This window comes from Capsicum annuum, unplaced genomic scaffold (genome assembly GCF_002878395.1).
Source record: "Capsicum annuum cultivar UCD-10X-F1 unplaced genomic scaffold, UCD10Xv1.1 ctg82844, whole genome shotgun sequence".
NCBI lineage: Eukaryota > Viridiplantae > Streptophyta > Magnoliopsida > Solanales > Solanaceae > Capsicum > Capsicum annuum.
Genome location: NW_025893666.1, coordinates 5,143 through 20,969, shown reverse-complemented (window position 1 = coordinate 20,969; position 15,827 = coordinate 5,143). Strand labels below are relative to the sequence as shown.

At 36.1% G+C, this 15,827-nt stretch overlaps 1 long non-coding RNA gene across 1 annotated transcript; it reads right to left on the bottom strand.

Moving 5' to 3' along the window:
• Window positions 1-3,528: 3,528 nt before the first annotated feature.
• Window positions 3,529-7,023, bottom strand: LOC124895536. The gene is made up of 3 exons (XR_007051771.1): window positions 6,031-7,023; window positions 4,905-5,956; window positions 3,529-4,034 (listed from the first exon to the last, which is right to left on the bottom strand). It is a non-coding gene; the product is annotated as an uncharacterized LOC124895536 (long non-coding RNA).
• Window positions 7,024-15,827: the final 8,804 nt, after the last annotated feature.

Sequence of the window (15,827 nt, the reverse complement as noted above, 5' to 3'; positions counted from 1 at the left end):
GTAGGAAATTCAAGAATGCAATTTTGTCCTCAAGTAGATTATTTCTTGACCCATTAAGTCCTTCATTAATTATCACTATTAAATTTTTATTTATTTACTTATAACAAAAAAGGGATTAATATATTGTCAATTGATAATTCTAGTGAATTATATCTTCCTATTTGAAGTCAAAAGAGACCAATTAAGATTGTTCGTGTTAATGTTGGAATTTTTGTATTTAAAATTATTTCACAATCTGTAATTAGGAATCTATATTAATTTAAATAGAATAAATTTTTGGGATTATAATAAATTAGCATAATATAGTTAACTGGTGTATTTTTTTTTTTTATTATTATTTTTACTTATCATTAGTAAAGTTTATTTATTATTTTTTTAAATTATTATTTTTTAAAATAAATAAATAAATAAATTTTACTCAATTTTTTTTATTAAAGTTAAAATAGCATTTAGAATAAATAAAAATTATTAACAATTTTTACAAATAAGGTCAATCGATATTTTAGCATTAAATAAATTTTAGACATGTTTTAGATATTTGTCTCGATTAAGAATGCGGCACACACATTTTTCTGAGACGTTTAAAATTCAAGGATTCAACAATGCACCTTGACAAATATTTTTCTAAAATTAACTTTTACCAATTTAATACACGAGTTACAGACAACTATTAGACATTAAAAAAGTGAGCTAATTAGGCTTTAACATAATTATCAAAATAATTTAAGTTAGGATAAGTCAATAAAAACGACCGTGCTAGAACCGCGGAACTCGAGGGGTGCCTCACACCTTCCCCTCGGTCAACAAAATTTCTTACCCGATCTTTTATTTTTGCAGACCAACAAAGAGTCATTTCCTTTTGATTAGGGATTCAAAAAGGTGATTTGAAACTCCATAACTCAATTTCAAGTGGTGACTCTGTAATTAAAATAATTCCTATTCAAAACCGTCACTTTAATTGGAAAAACCCCTCGACCTCGAAACCGTCACTTTAACTCAATTCCAAATGTCACACCACTTTTTCGCTCGAGCCTTCGAGGTTGAATGGTATAACCATAGTGTCAATCCGTTGCTTATAACCAGTACCTAGGAGGTTGACATAAATAGTTAATTATTTGAGAACAAGGCATGTAAGGGAAAGGTTGAACTAAAACCAATCACCTAATTCATTCTGTCACGCCCCAAAATCCCATCGGGCCGGACTGACACCTGAAGCCGAGAAGGCCCGGAAGAACCCATTCAAATACCTGTACTTTCACTTACATGTCACCAAAAATTGGACAGCACTCCGTTGCATATAGAAGGATCAAATTATCTGTATCAGCACAACACGCGCAAATATATATATATATATATATATAATACTTGACCGTCGGGGCCACCACATATATAGATATAACATCATTATATAAACTTCCATGACTTTACCCTTCCTTATGTCTACAAAGCCTCTAGGATATACATGACATAACTAGGGTCGGGACAAACCCCCGCCCATACATGACTCATGTACAATAACAAAACATAAGGAACCGACTCGGAAAGCTCCGAAGCAAACTGGAGCTCACCAACAATAGCTGTATGACCTGGCTCCTACTTGTGCGGTGTATGAGCTGAGGTACCTGTGCCTGCAGCATAAAATGCAGGTCCCCCGTGAGGGACGTCAAATAGGAGTGGACCACACTTACTAGAACTTGTGACAACCTGTACATTGTATTTATTCAGTCACTTTACCTTCGTTCTTATTGTCTTTGTAATCATTACTGTACTGTACTGTGACCATTAGGCTGCCTCCAGTACATATCAACTGGAATCGACCCATGCTAGGCTTATGCCCCTAGGATACCACCCATAAACACATAAAAAGGGATCGACCCATGCAAGGCTTATGCCCTTGGGATACCACCTGATAAGAGAGAACTTCCATCACTTAGCTCAATTAATCTTTGAGATTGTTATTTCGGTCGCCACCACATTTTTGATACTTTGAAACAATGATACATCAATAGGAACCAAGTAATAGACCTTCTATACAATAACGATGTAATAAAGACTCATTGGTACATCAACAATGTGTTTTAGAATCACCAATATCACAACAATAAAATAGGAGCCTTTTGGTATATCAATGAAACATTTTGACACTTTATAGAATGAAAACAACTTCTTTGGCAACGTAGAACAATACATGTTTTTGGACAACCTCGGAATCTTACTTGATGAAACATTGGTGTTTTCATGCCAAAGAACATTGTTAGAGTATGCTTTACATACCTCATTGTAGATTCGAATACCAATTCAACACAACTTTCCGCCTTTACAAATCACTTATCTACAATAAAATGTTTGGCATCTAATATTAGCAACCCAACACCACAATTCTCTTCCATAATTCCATACTACCAATATTTGCAAAACATTCCAAAAACCAACTTGAACAATAGGTTTATGTGTATATATATATATATATAATCATCATTTTAATACCACATCATCATACCAAATTCCTTCACAATTCAACACAATCCAACATCATTTCCAATCATCTTTCAACAACAATCAAATAACATACTTCTTACGCTCACATGCATACATATATATATATATACATATCCATATAAATAACACCAACATAATTTACATCCTTACCAAAAAATGACCCTTTTGATTTCGAAGTCCTGTTGGCACAAATAAGGGGTGCTTCTCGAAGCCCTTGAGATGGTGAACACAACTACGGAATCAATTTGGATTTTCTACGGTTGAATCACAAGATATTTGGAGTTGAAATTAGGCTAGGGTTTCTTATTTTCAATAATTTGATGATAATTGATAGATATGAGACTAATTATATGTATATAATGACCAATTTTCGTCCATGAGGTGATGAAAAATGACCATATTGCCCTTAAAAATTTAAGTAAATCCGAATCTGTCCATGACGGACTGTTTTGATAGACTAAAGTAAATCGACCATAACTCTTTGCTCCGTTATCGGATTTGGGTTAAATTGGTATCGTTGAAAAGATAATTCAAAGGACTTTAATTTAATATAAAGTAGGCCACCCAATTCGTCTTGTACAGGGAGTTATGATCGTTTGAAATTGACCCTAAAAATCTGTTTTGAGAGGCTGAAGTAAAACGAGTATAACTCCTTACTCAGATGTTGGATTTGGATGAAACCAATTGCATTGGAAAGAAGACTCAAAGATATTTCTTTTGATATGTGGTAGCTCTCCCAGTTCATTATATTGAGGGAGTTATGATCGTTCAAAGTTGACCCAAAAAACTGACAGGCCTCAGTAGTTTGTGTGCAGGAAATTTTCCTGCACATTTACTGTTCACAACATTACGGCCACCGTTTTATAGTTTCGAACGGTCTCGATTATATCCAAAACTTATCCATTTTTGAAAATCTTTATATCGTTAGAAAACTTATTCAATAACCTTCGTATGGAACCATCGACGGGCAAATTCCGGTATAAATAAGGTCAATTCCTATACACATATAATCAAACTATACACTTGAAACCATCTCAAAATAATCAATACTCATACTTAAACTCATATATACCTAACTTAGGATCAATACATATACTCCAACACATATAACAATGGCTAATGCACGTAATTAAGTACGGGGTGTTACAGATTCCTATCGTGTTTTAAGAGTAAGCTATAGTATTATGTGCTTCCGGCTAGGTTGAGCTATAAGCAAATCAGCAAACGTACCGATTCATGGTTAAGAAAGTTGCATCACCTTTGATACCTAAATTCTTTCCCCAGATAAGTTGTCTGTATCTTCATTTTTCCTGTGTAATCTTATTCTTGGTTAATAACTGATTTCAGTAAAAGAGTCTGCTCTAGTAATCTCCAATTATAGAAGTGACATTGACTGACTTGTTGGATGGGTTCTAGCTCAGGTGCTTGTCTACTTCAAATTAAGTTTTTCTATTTCCTGAAGCAGTGAATTGTTGCTTTTTCTTGATGCATTCAAAATCCCCCTTTTTTATGCTTCCATTTCTTAAGTGAAGAGCCTACAAGTTGTAATGAAAGGTTGAGAAACTCCCTAGAGCATATCGTAACAAAGTGATCACTATCTACTCTCATTCATTTGATAAGTTTAAAAATCCGCGCATTATAGGAAAGTAAGTTGTCATATTTTCACTCATTAAAGTACTTGAATTTTTCACCTTAGTTAGACATTTTAATCTTGAGATTAAAGATAAAATTTAGTATCTTTTACTTATTTAAAACTTATAATAGTTGCTATCTTCCATTTCATCCTTCCTCTCTCGGTTCTCGCTCCATCTGATCTTATGCTTAAAACTATCTCTGCGGAAAGCATATACAGTAAAATTACTGCATCCAAGATCCGACTACAAATTAATTTATTTCTCTGTTTCTTTTGTTCCAAAAAAATAAAAGAAGATTTTAAACAAGAAATTCTGCTATGTTTATTCATTACTTTTTAGCAATCAATGACATCCATACATCCAAAAACAGACAACAAAGCTACACAAGAATAAGAAATAATCTCATATTCTAACAAAAAAATACACACAAACGTCACCACAATAAGCTTAAAAAAAAGAAGGAAGCACACATAAATGAGAAGAATTTTTTTTGAAAAAAAAATGGTATTCAAGAATTTCGCATTTCAACTTGTAACAGTAAAAAAATAAGTTAATTAAAAAAAATAAAATAATGGGTATTCAAGAATCCATTTTATGCCTTTTAACATAACAACACAAAGAAATCAATAAAATAAGCCTTTTTTTTTTTAAAAAAAAAAAGTAGAGAGAAAGGTAATCAATAATCTCACTTTCCAACTTATAACACCACAAAAAGAAAAACTTAATTTCATCGAGGGGGGAAGGTTGAAAACAGATTAGGAAGAAAATTACCTATGCGGCTTGTTGAGGATGATTGAACAAATAGCCGATTATAAGTAAAATGGTGCTCTTATTTATACAATTCAAGTGCAGAAATTTCTGTATTCTAGAAAAGTCTTTCACTTCATTTTTGTAGTAATAATGGAATACAGATGGTTGGTTCTTAGTTTATATGTGGCAGAGAAAGCTTGAAATATCCTAGATTTTTTTGGAAACCAACACATTATATATTAATAAAAAAAGAAAAAAAATTAATACGAATTACCTTAAATACCTTTGGTCGTCGACTTGATGGCCTTTCTATATAGTTAGTATATAATATAACATAACTCAACCATCTCAACCAGAATCAATCAACATATTTGCAAGATTCTTTATCGTTCTAGTAGAGTAGTTATCTAAATTTTCTTTAATATCAGAAATAGTTACTTTATTTTATTCTTCATATTCAGTGTTTGCTATAAGATCAAACAAGGAGTCAAAGGTGACATTCTCATCCTTCACTGTTAGCATAGAAACATCTTCAAAATTTTCATCCTTCTCAGATTCATTAGAGGAATCTCCCCAGACAACTAATACTCGTTTCACTGCATAATCAGCTGCAACCTTTCTTCTTGACTTTTTAGGGACATGGTCCTTTTTCTTTTTACGCTGTCACCTCTATACTTTAGATATTCTTGATAATCTAGTTTGTGAATTAGACAATCTTTGATGAAATACCTAGATTTTTCACATTTGTGGCAAACTTCAACTGTACCTCCCTTTTTGTTGCTACTTCCTCATCTTTGAAACTGATCATTTTTCTTCAGTGATCTAACAATATTTTTTACCAAATAGGCAACATCAGTTTTCTTCTCACTTGAATCAGATTTTAAAGCCTTCAATGCCAAAGATTTTTCTCTTTTTGATTTCTTCTTCTCTTACCCTTGTTGCTTCTTGAGTTCATAAGTTTTTAGATTACCAATAAGTTCATCCATTGTGAGAGTTTTCAGATTTCTTGCCTCGGTGATATTATCTACTTTGCTTTTCCAGGATTTACGAAAAACTTTCAAAATTTTTCTCACCTGTTTATACAAAAGAATAACTTCTCTTAAGTAGTGCAACTAATTGGTTATTTAAGTGAATCTAGTATGCGTACCTTGGTTAGTTTCTTCTTCTTTTATGGTGAACGTTTCATATTGAGTAGTCATCATATCAGCTTTTGAATCCTTCACATCAGTTGTTCCTTCGTGAGCATTCCTCAAGCAATCCCAGATTTTCTTAGCATTTTCATAAGCATAAATTCTATTATATTCATCAGGCCCTATGCCACAAACAAGCAATTTGTTTACCTTGTAATTCTTCTCAACTTTCTTTAGATCTTCATCATCAAACTCTCTCCAAATTTGACAATCATCTTTGTTATGTCTCCTGCTTTGACCTCTCAGACTGGCACATGAGGACCATCAATTCTTACATCCATGATCTTACTATCCTCATCTATAATGAAGTCACACATCCTAGTTTTTCATCACCCATAGTACTTCCCATTAAAGCAGGGTGGTCTAGTAGTAAATTACCATTTTTTTAGATTAGGTGGAGCATCCATGATTAATAAATCACTCTAGGTGTGAACCTTTTAGAGTGTCCTTGTTCTGATATCAATTATTGAAACGTGGGGGGTGCACCACCTTATAAGGGACTAGGTCCCTTAGAGTCAAATACAAGTAATAAAGCAGTAACACAGTAAGGAAATAAAACTTTGCAGGAAAGTAAAGAATACAATGATTTAACGTGAAACATCCTTGCTCAAGGGAAGGAAAAATCACGAATTGCCCTCACAAGCACTCAAGAATTTACTATAATCAAACTCATGATTACAGACTCCATTGAAACTTAACTCTAAACTCCACTAATTTGTATCAACTTTATTACAAACTCTCCTTGAAAACTCTGTGAAGATCTCTTCTCAATATTGATTAACTCTAATCAGTATCAACTCAGGTAACTTTACCTAAGCACTCTACAAACACAAGAAAAGTATTACTCTTATAAGCCGAGTAATTTAATTACAGACCAAGACTTGAGTCAAAAACACTTACTCTCTCGGCACACAAAATTTGGAACTTGAGAAATATTAAGTTTTAGCCGTTTTTCTTCTTGAATAACCAAAATGCGAAAACTATTGAATTGAGAAGCATTCTTTCTATTTATAGCAGGATAATGATTTGGATAGAATTTTGATTGGGACAAGTGTCCTATTTAGTACACAACTCACCTGCGCAGTTTGTTACACTAACAGACAAAACTGCGCAGACATGTGACAGCTGTATGTTTTCATGAAGAAGACCCAGGGACATGATTCCTTGTTGTCAGCTGATTATCATCAAAACAAGATGTAGTGGAATTTATTTGATATAGTTTTACATTTTATCAGAAAATTGGGTATAATTATCTATGTTATTTAACTTATTTTAGACATCATTATCTAGTGTTTGAAATATTTGTTTGTAGACACCTAATTTTGTCTCTCCCTGATATCATTTTTATTTATTTTTACCTTATCCTACCGTGTACCCTCAACCAGGTAATTATCTCTTCACAAAATACAAAAAATAAAAATTTTAAACAAACCCCTAACAAATTTTATCCTATCCTAACAAACCTTACACCTCATCCTAACAACCTACCCTACCCCTACCCTCACCCCTACCCACATAACCCCCCACCTACCTTTTTCTTGGTTTATACGTTACTTTTAGCATGTGAGGGGGATATATATACATAATAAAATAGAAAAAGCAAAGGAGACAAAAAAAGGGGGCCACTTTAAATATTGTTTTGGTCTTTCCAATTCAAAAAAGGGGAAGGAAAAAAGGGATCCAATTTTGTTTCCAGAAAAATAATAAAAAGAGGGGCCCACGTGTATTTTGGCTTTTTTGGTAGGGATAAAAGTTTTTTTCTTCATTCATTAGGGGGATAAGAAAAAGCCCTCACAGTAGACAAACTCCATGGTTCCTTTTTCTTCTTCTTCGAGCACAATTCACACACAGCTGAGACCACAACACATATAGACTCCATTCCCTGTATTCTTCGTCATAAACGCACACACTACTCACTGATTTAAAAATTCACACACATACACTAGATCGAAAGGAAAAATGGGATAAAAGAGAGAGTAAAAGGGAGAAATCGAGAGAAAGAGGGGGAGAGCTTGAGAAAGAATAAAAAAAAGCGAGCAAGAGAGAGAAGCAGCAAAAATAAGAGAGAGAAAGCTGAGAACCGTGAGGGAGAGAGAGACTGAAAGAGCGACGAAGACAGTGAGGTATGTGTTCTCCGGCGAAACTCCCACCGGAAAAAGCATAGTAGTCACTTTCTCTTTCACTGTCACTGGCAAAAGTCCCAAATCACCGCTATGAACCCTGAATCCACCAATACCACTGAGATCTACCGTCGAATCGCATTCTTCGATCGTTCGTTCTAACGAGTTTGGCTGGAAAAATGGTTAGCCGGCGAATGTTGTACTATTTCAGTCGAAAACACTATTAAACGGCGTATTAGTGTTATATCAGTTCTATTGGTTTAATTCCAGTGAAATTCGGGTTGGTTCCAGTGAGGTTTAGTCTTGATTTGCTTGATATTTTTGCTTTCTGAGGGTTTTAAATCTGTACGAGTTGGCTATTTTTTTTATCAAGTTGGTTTGATTCAATATCAAGGTTCAAATCGAGGTTCTCCAGCTACGACTTTATCTCTGATATATTAAAATCAAAAGTTAAGGTCCAATTCTAATCTTCACTTCTTTTACTTCATTATTTATTTTGTTTGGTGCATCGGGTTGAACATTTGTGTGATTGAGTGATATTTGTTGTTTGTGAACGATTGCTCGTGTTATTTCTTTAGTTATGAATCATGTGATGAAGTGAACCCTCTTGAAAATTAAAATTGTTGATCTGGGGCAAAATTGAGAAATTGATAAAAGGATAAATTTGGATTGATTAAAGACTTTTGGTTTAATTTGGTTTAAGTATAAATTTGGTTGAAATGTGGTAGTATCATGATAAGACCGAAAAAAGCGTAGACAAATAGTAGGCTTGGGTAGGCGAATTTAGAACTTATGAATTGTTTGAGTGTTTGAAATATTTATGGAATGGTTTGTTTTTCTCGCATATGGAAAATGTATTCATTTAGCTAAGGAATGCCCCGAGACACATTGTATTTATTCATCGGGGAATGCCCCGACGTATTTTATACCCCGAGGACGTTCGAGACGAAGGCCGGAGGTATCAAGTGAGGCATTGGAGCTTAGTCTAGGGTTAGTTTAGAATATGATTTAGATTTTTATTTTTTTCGATCTTTTGGGTTTGTATAATTCGGACTGAACCTTGCTTTCGAACTTGTTTTGTTTTAGTGTGATTGTTTGTTTTGCATGTTTGTTTCGTTCATACGTCTCATAGTGTCAAAATTTGTCGATATACTCCACCGAGCGACCGTGGTCATACCACGGGATCGAGGGGTGCCTAACACCTTCCCCTTGGTCAACAAAATTCCTTAGCCAAAATCTCTGCTCGCAAATCAGTTTAAAGAGTCAAATCATTTTGAAAAGAATTTTCCCAAAGGTGACTTCGCACACCCAATTATGCCAAGTGGCGACTCTGAGTTTTGAATATAAATAATCCTTTTTTCGAAATAAATTTTTTATCTTTTGTCACTTTGATAATTAATAGCCCTTTCAAACTTAAAACGAATCTTTTGGAGTATGAAAAAAGGGGTGTGACAGCTCTGGCGACTCTGCTGGGGACATTTTAGAATTTGGGCTTATTTTTGGAGTCGTATCGGCTTTGTTTGGCATTATGGGTGTATAAACATTGTTTGTGATTATTGTTTGTGTTATTGTTATCACTGTTGTGTGTTTTTGTGCTCTTTTTTTTTTAAAAATTTTTCTTTATGTGTTACCGCTTTATATCTAATATCATTTGCATAACCCAAGTTAATTCTTTCTGCAACAAGTCTCGGAGTGCACGTCGTACGCATGAACTCTAGTTGAGTCACCGTTATTTTAGGGGGGAGCGGTTGGATATATGGAGTAGGTGGAAAGCAAAACATCCACTATCGACCATATGCTCCCACGAACGGCCTTGTTAGTAAACCATAACGTAGGTCAGCCTTTAGGTCATTCTTATATGCATCATATTGAGACCTAGCAGGGGCCACACGGTCTTTTATAGGAGACTCATCCCTAAAGCATCCCGACATGCTAAATGTTGCATCTTTGAGGGTAACGCGGTCATTTGACGAACTGATTTGGGGAAAGCATATGCTAGAAGTAAAGTGCGTAGGCAAGAAATGTTGAAAAAAATATAGAAAAAGTGAGTCGAAAAGAAAAAAGAGAGTTTCATGATTTTAGATTTCTTTATAGCTTTTTCACAATTAAAAAAAAAGGGATTTCTTTTACCTTTCGTATTCGTTGTCTCAAAAAACATCAAAAAGATTTTCCTCTTATTCCTTTACCATGCATTCATAATTTGAAAATTTTAAAAAAAAAATTTCTTTATCTCAATTAGCATGCATTCATAGTTCTGAAATTCCGAAAAAAAAAAGATTTTCTTTAGAAGTTTCAAAAATGGTAGTAGTTGTGTCCATTCCATAAAAATGAAAATACCAAAAAGAATTTTTCTTTCATAGTTGTTGGTGTCAGTTTTGTGTGAAGTGTCTAATTAAAAACCAAAAAAAAAAAAAGATTTCGTTTTCATCATTCGTCTGTAATCGCGTCTCTTAGGTCAAGTCTCAGTCCGTTTTAATCCTTAATTGTCCAACTTGGATGAACTACACATACCTGATTCCCGTCCCTCGGGGCGGGATACATAGGCAACCCTCGGTGGGTTCGGTAATCTTTATTTTGGCCTTTGTCTTAGTCTTAACCTAGGTCTTTCACCCCGTAATCTAGAGTTGTTAGCCAAGTAGGCTGATTTTATTCAGTGTTACTGTTTGGGGAATGAGTGTCATGAAAAGGTCTGTCCCATCGATGTATGTCCGCATCAAATTTCCAATGTTTGGGAACCTTTTGATCTTATCAAACTTTTGAGATAATGCCTTAACTGTTATTACAGGATGGATTTGTCCACAAAGTCTAGAGTCCTTATGGTTGTCAAGGTACCCAAAAAGTTGATCAAGTGGTGGGTACGTTCAATTATTCTGAAAAGCACGAAGTGAGGAAAGTGTTAGGCAATCTTGTAACACTCATGGATCTCACGCCCCGTCCGGATATAATAGAAGTTGCGTTGACCTTTTGGGATCCAAACAATTTGTTGTTTAGGTTTGAAAATTGTGAATTGACTCCTACCCTGGGAGAAATATCTCATTTGTTTCAATTTACTTATATTGGTCAGCAGATGATTTTAGCCCGCAATCATACTCGTAAGAGATTTCTTCGACTTTATGGATTGAAAGATATCAAGCATCTGGGATGTCATAAACAATCTTTGATTTCCTTTGACTATTTGTTTGCTAGATTTGGGTCCTTAGAGGGTTTTGACTTCTTTTGGGATGAATTCTGTACTACCAAAAAAATCTGGGAACAACGTCATCTTGAGGTTTTCTGTCTGGCTTTGTTGGACATCTTAGTGTTCCCGTTAGATGAGAGATGTATCAATACTCATCTACAATCAGTGGTGATAGCTTTATTCAAGAAAAAAGATGAGGTCACCATTGTACCAATGATCTTAACAGAAATATATAAGGTTTTAACTGAAGTAAAAGGAGGGGTACGATTTTTTGAGGGGATTAATCTGATATTATAGTTGTGGATGATAGAGCATTTGCATATGCCTTCTTTGATTAAAGCAGATGTGATCGACCGTTGTCTGAATGATCGAGTGCAAGCCATGCAAGAAAGAATGTGTTTTGATAAATTTTCTTTTCCTATGGGAGTCAATTCTTGGACCGAATTTATCGAATCAAGAACTCTGGACAACATTCTTTGGTCCTATATGTGGTTTCTTCCTAAGAAAATCTTGATTGGATCTCAAATGCAACTCTTTCTAGTTTTGATAGGACTTAACTGCACTTGGCCTTACAGTCCAAGAAGGGTGATGCGTCAGTTGGGTAGGATGCAAGACGTCCCCCAATAATGGACCTTCTAAAGGATATAAAGTACTTTAAAGACCAAGCCATGGGGGAAAGCAAATATGATCAATTCTGGAATAACGCGATAAAGCTAGGTGTCGATACTCTCGAGGAAAATCCCGGGTGCACTCAAAACTATGAAATCTGGCTACAATCTCTACCTCATGGCATTAGTAGACCTCACCAACCCAACTTAGAGGGAAAATACGGGAAGCTATCATGGTAGATGACGATGAGCAGGAAGATCTGGGTGCCAAGGTGGAGTTTTTGAGAGTTTAGCTGTCATGTTTGATTATAACTGTCGATGGGTGTCAGAAAAACCTTTTTGGGGGTAATCTCCAAGAGGCGGAGATACGGGCAAGAAGTTTGTTCCCTAGTATCAAAGCATCGTTGCTGGATATGTTGTAAAGTCTAAGTGGAAAAGAGGGGACTTCACAGACGGGTTCATCTCAGCCAGGGACATGCCACAGAGCACCAGTTTCAGTTTGAGTCCTTTATGTTTCTGTCATTGTAGGGTGGTGTCTGTGTTAAGTCGGAGTCAAGTTGTTTTTCATATTAGGGTCTTTATTAGTAATTTCACGTATGTCGTCTTAGGGGTCAAGAATGTTGTTTTGTATTTGTTGTTTAGTTTTAAAGTGGTCCTAAATTCGTTGTATGTTTTTTGTTGTTTCTTTCATCAAAATGTTATGATGTTACATCTTTCTTTTGTTTGTTTGTTTTCATTTTTCGTGAAATAAAAAACTTCAATTATGTGATGTTTATGCATATGCATCCCGAACTACGCAAGATCTGATTCATGTACAATATGATACGTAGGCAATCTACTTTTGGGTTCGATCTAATCATTTTGTTTTATCATTTTTCATTATTTTTTCTCTTTTAATAAAAGCAAAATCCATAAAGAATGATAACACTAAGGTAGATAGCGAGAGAAGAAAAGAAAGAAAGATTGATAAGATGAGAAAGGGAAAGAACAGAGATTGATACAAAAAAAAGAGGGAAATGAGGGCGAAAAAAAGAAGGTGTGTTTGGAGGAAAGAAGCAAATGAGTGTAGATGAATATTGGGATGATGTTAAAAATGACCTCACTACCCTCAAAGACTGGTAGAAATGGACATGAATCTAGGACAATTTTACCAATGTGATTTCCATGCTTGTTGTGTGCCCTAATCCTAACGGTTGTTTTCTTTGATGAGCATGTTCTTTCAGATAACAGTGGTAGGTTTGCAGCACTCTAGCTAGTCACCCATACTTCACTATATCAAAAGCAAAGCTCGCCGTGGCTAGCAGGGAGATTGAAAATTCTCTCATTAACCCGGATCAGGATCCCAGGGAAGAAAGTTCATAACGCAATGATAAGGTAGTAAGGCTCAGGCAACAATTGATAGATTTGCACCGAGCATGGGCTAGTGGCATCCCTCCTCCTCTGCTCCCTGAAGGTCTTGGAAGTATCTCTAATTGCCCACCGCTCTCTCAGGCGTAATTCTCTGCTCCCACTGAGTCACCTGAGCATGCGCCAGCATTCACTCTGCGACATTATTACCCTGGCACTTCTAGTGTACCCTTGGCAGCTCCACAACTAAGATCCGTTGCTCAGCCGGCGCCACCGATCACACCAGTGTTTATGGCTCCGCCACTGCCTGAAGCTCCCACATATGTTGTGCGTCCTACAATGGGGCTTCCTTGATCTGCTAGTGATCCAGTATTGAAAGTTCTAGATAGTCAGTATTATGCCCTGAAGCCTACTTTGAGAATGAACGAACCGTATGGGTACACTCAACCACCTGTATTTCTATTTGATACGGAGAAACCTATCGCAACAGAGGGACAGGAAGTCATAGTGCGGAAATTGAAAAGTTTTGAACAGGCCATGAGGAATTTACAAGGAATTAGAGGTTATAAGAGTGTTTTCTATAAAGATCTTTGCATGTTCCCAGACGTCAACCTTTCCCTCGATTTTAAAATGCCCAAGTTTGAGAAGTATGTGGGGCACGGTGATCCCGTGGCACACTTGAGACGTTATTGCAACCAATTGAGGGCTGCAGGGGGAAGGGAAGAGTTGTTCATGGCTTTCTTTGGCTAGAATCTTTCTGATCTGGCTTCAGAATGGTTTGTCGATCAAGATATTGACAAGTGGAACAACTGGGATGACTTAGCTTCTGAGTTTGTACAACATTTTCAGTATAAAATCAACCTAATTCTGATGAAAAATCCTTGTTCAACATGAAGAAGAAAAGCACTGAAGGCTTTAGGGAATACGGGATAAGGTGGCGTGAACAGGCCGTCAAGGTAAAGCCTCCAATGAAGGAGAGTAAGCTAGTAGAGGTCTTCATTCAAGCACAGAATGAGACCTATTTTCAATATTTACTTCTGGCAGTGGGAAAGTCTTTTATTGAAGTCCTCAAAATGGGAGAGATGATAGAGGACAGAATCAAGACCGACTGAATAGTGAGTTTTGCTGCATTAAAAGCCACCACACAAGCAATTCAAGGTGGATCTAGCGCATTCGGAGGTAAAAAGAAGAAAAGGGATGTGGCAACTGTCGTAGCTGGAACCCATTCCTATCCTAAAAGACCGCCTTGCCCCTATCCCCAATCCCAAGCCTGAGTCTACACCCAAGCTCCATATATTCCTCCCCACCATTACTACCCTTCACAAAACTTATTATACTCCATTCCACCATCCCCATACCAAGTATATAGCCTGCAGCCATATGGCCAAACCCCTTCTTACCCGCAATGGCATGCGCAAGCTCCACAAAATCGCCTATCATCTCCACTAAATTACCAAAACTACTCCAGACCTGGTTTCTAACCCAGGACCGAGTACAAGAAAGATAAGACGGTCAAAAATCAGTTCACACCTCTTGGGGATTCGTATGCTAGCTTATTTGATAGGCTGAGAAAAATAAAGGTCTTAAGCCCAATTCAAGGAAGGCTTACAAATCCACCTCCGAGGAATATCAATTATTCTTTAAGGTGTATGTACTATTTTGACATGCCAGGCCATGATATCGAGAAATACTGGCATTTAAAGAGGGCTGTCTAAGATTTAATTAACACAAATCAGATGTTGGTCCAGGCCCCAGAGGGTCCAAACATTAACCAGAATCCACTGCCAACTCATGCTGAAACCAGTATGTTAGAATTGATATATGATCGGAAAGAGTCGTCAAGGTGTTATAATCCTATTGTTAAGATACAGACCAATGAGGAGAAATTGATGAATGTAGAAGATTCTTTGAAAGTAATGTCATTAAGCCAGGAAGGAATGAGAGAAGATAAAACCTAAGAAAGCACAAAGAAACCCCTGATCACAGTGCAAGGTGCCAGAATTTATGTTGATGTAAGTCAGGATAAACCTAAGTTGACGGTGGTAGGAGCTCCGAGTAAGCCCATCTTGATGGTGAAAGGAGCACTGACAGTGCCTATTGTCTTCAAACCAGTGACCCAACCTCCGATAGTTGATACGAAAAGGGTTCCCTGGACTATGGGTGGACTGTGATGACCTATCATGGGAAGGAAATAGTGGAAGATATAGATGAGGTAGGGGGTTTGACTCGGTCAGAAAGATGCTTCGTGCCTGAAAGTTTAAGAAAGTCCAAGCCAATTGTGAGTGGACCTTCATCTATCAAAAAGCCTGTCACTAAAGAAAAAGCCGAAGAATTTTTGAAAAAGATGAAGTTGCCAGAGTATTCAATAATAGATCAGTTGAAGAAAACCCCTACTCAAATTTCCCTCTTATTTTTGTTGTTGCATTCAAAGGAACATCGTGATATTATAGTGAAGGTATTAAATGAAGCATATGTTCCTAGGGAGATTACAGTAAATCATC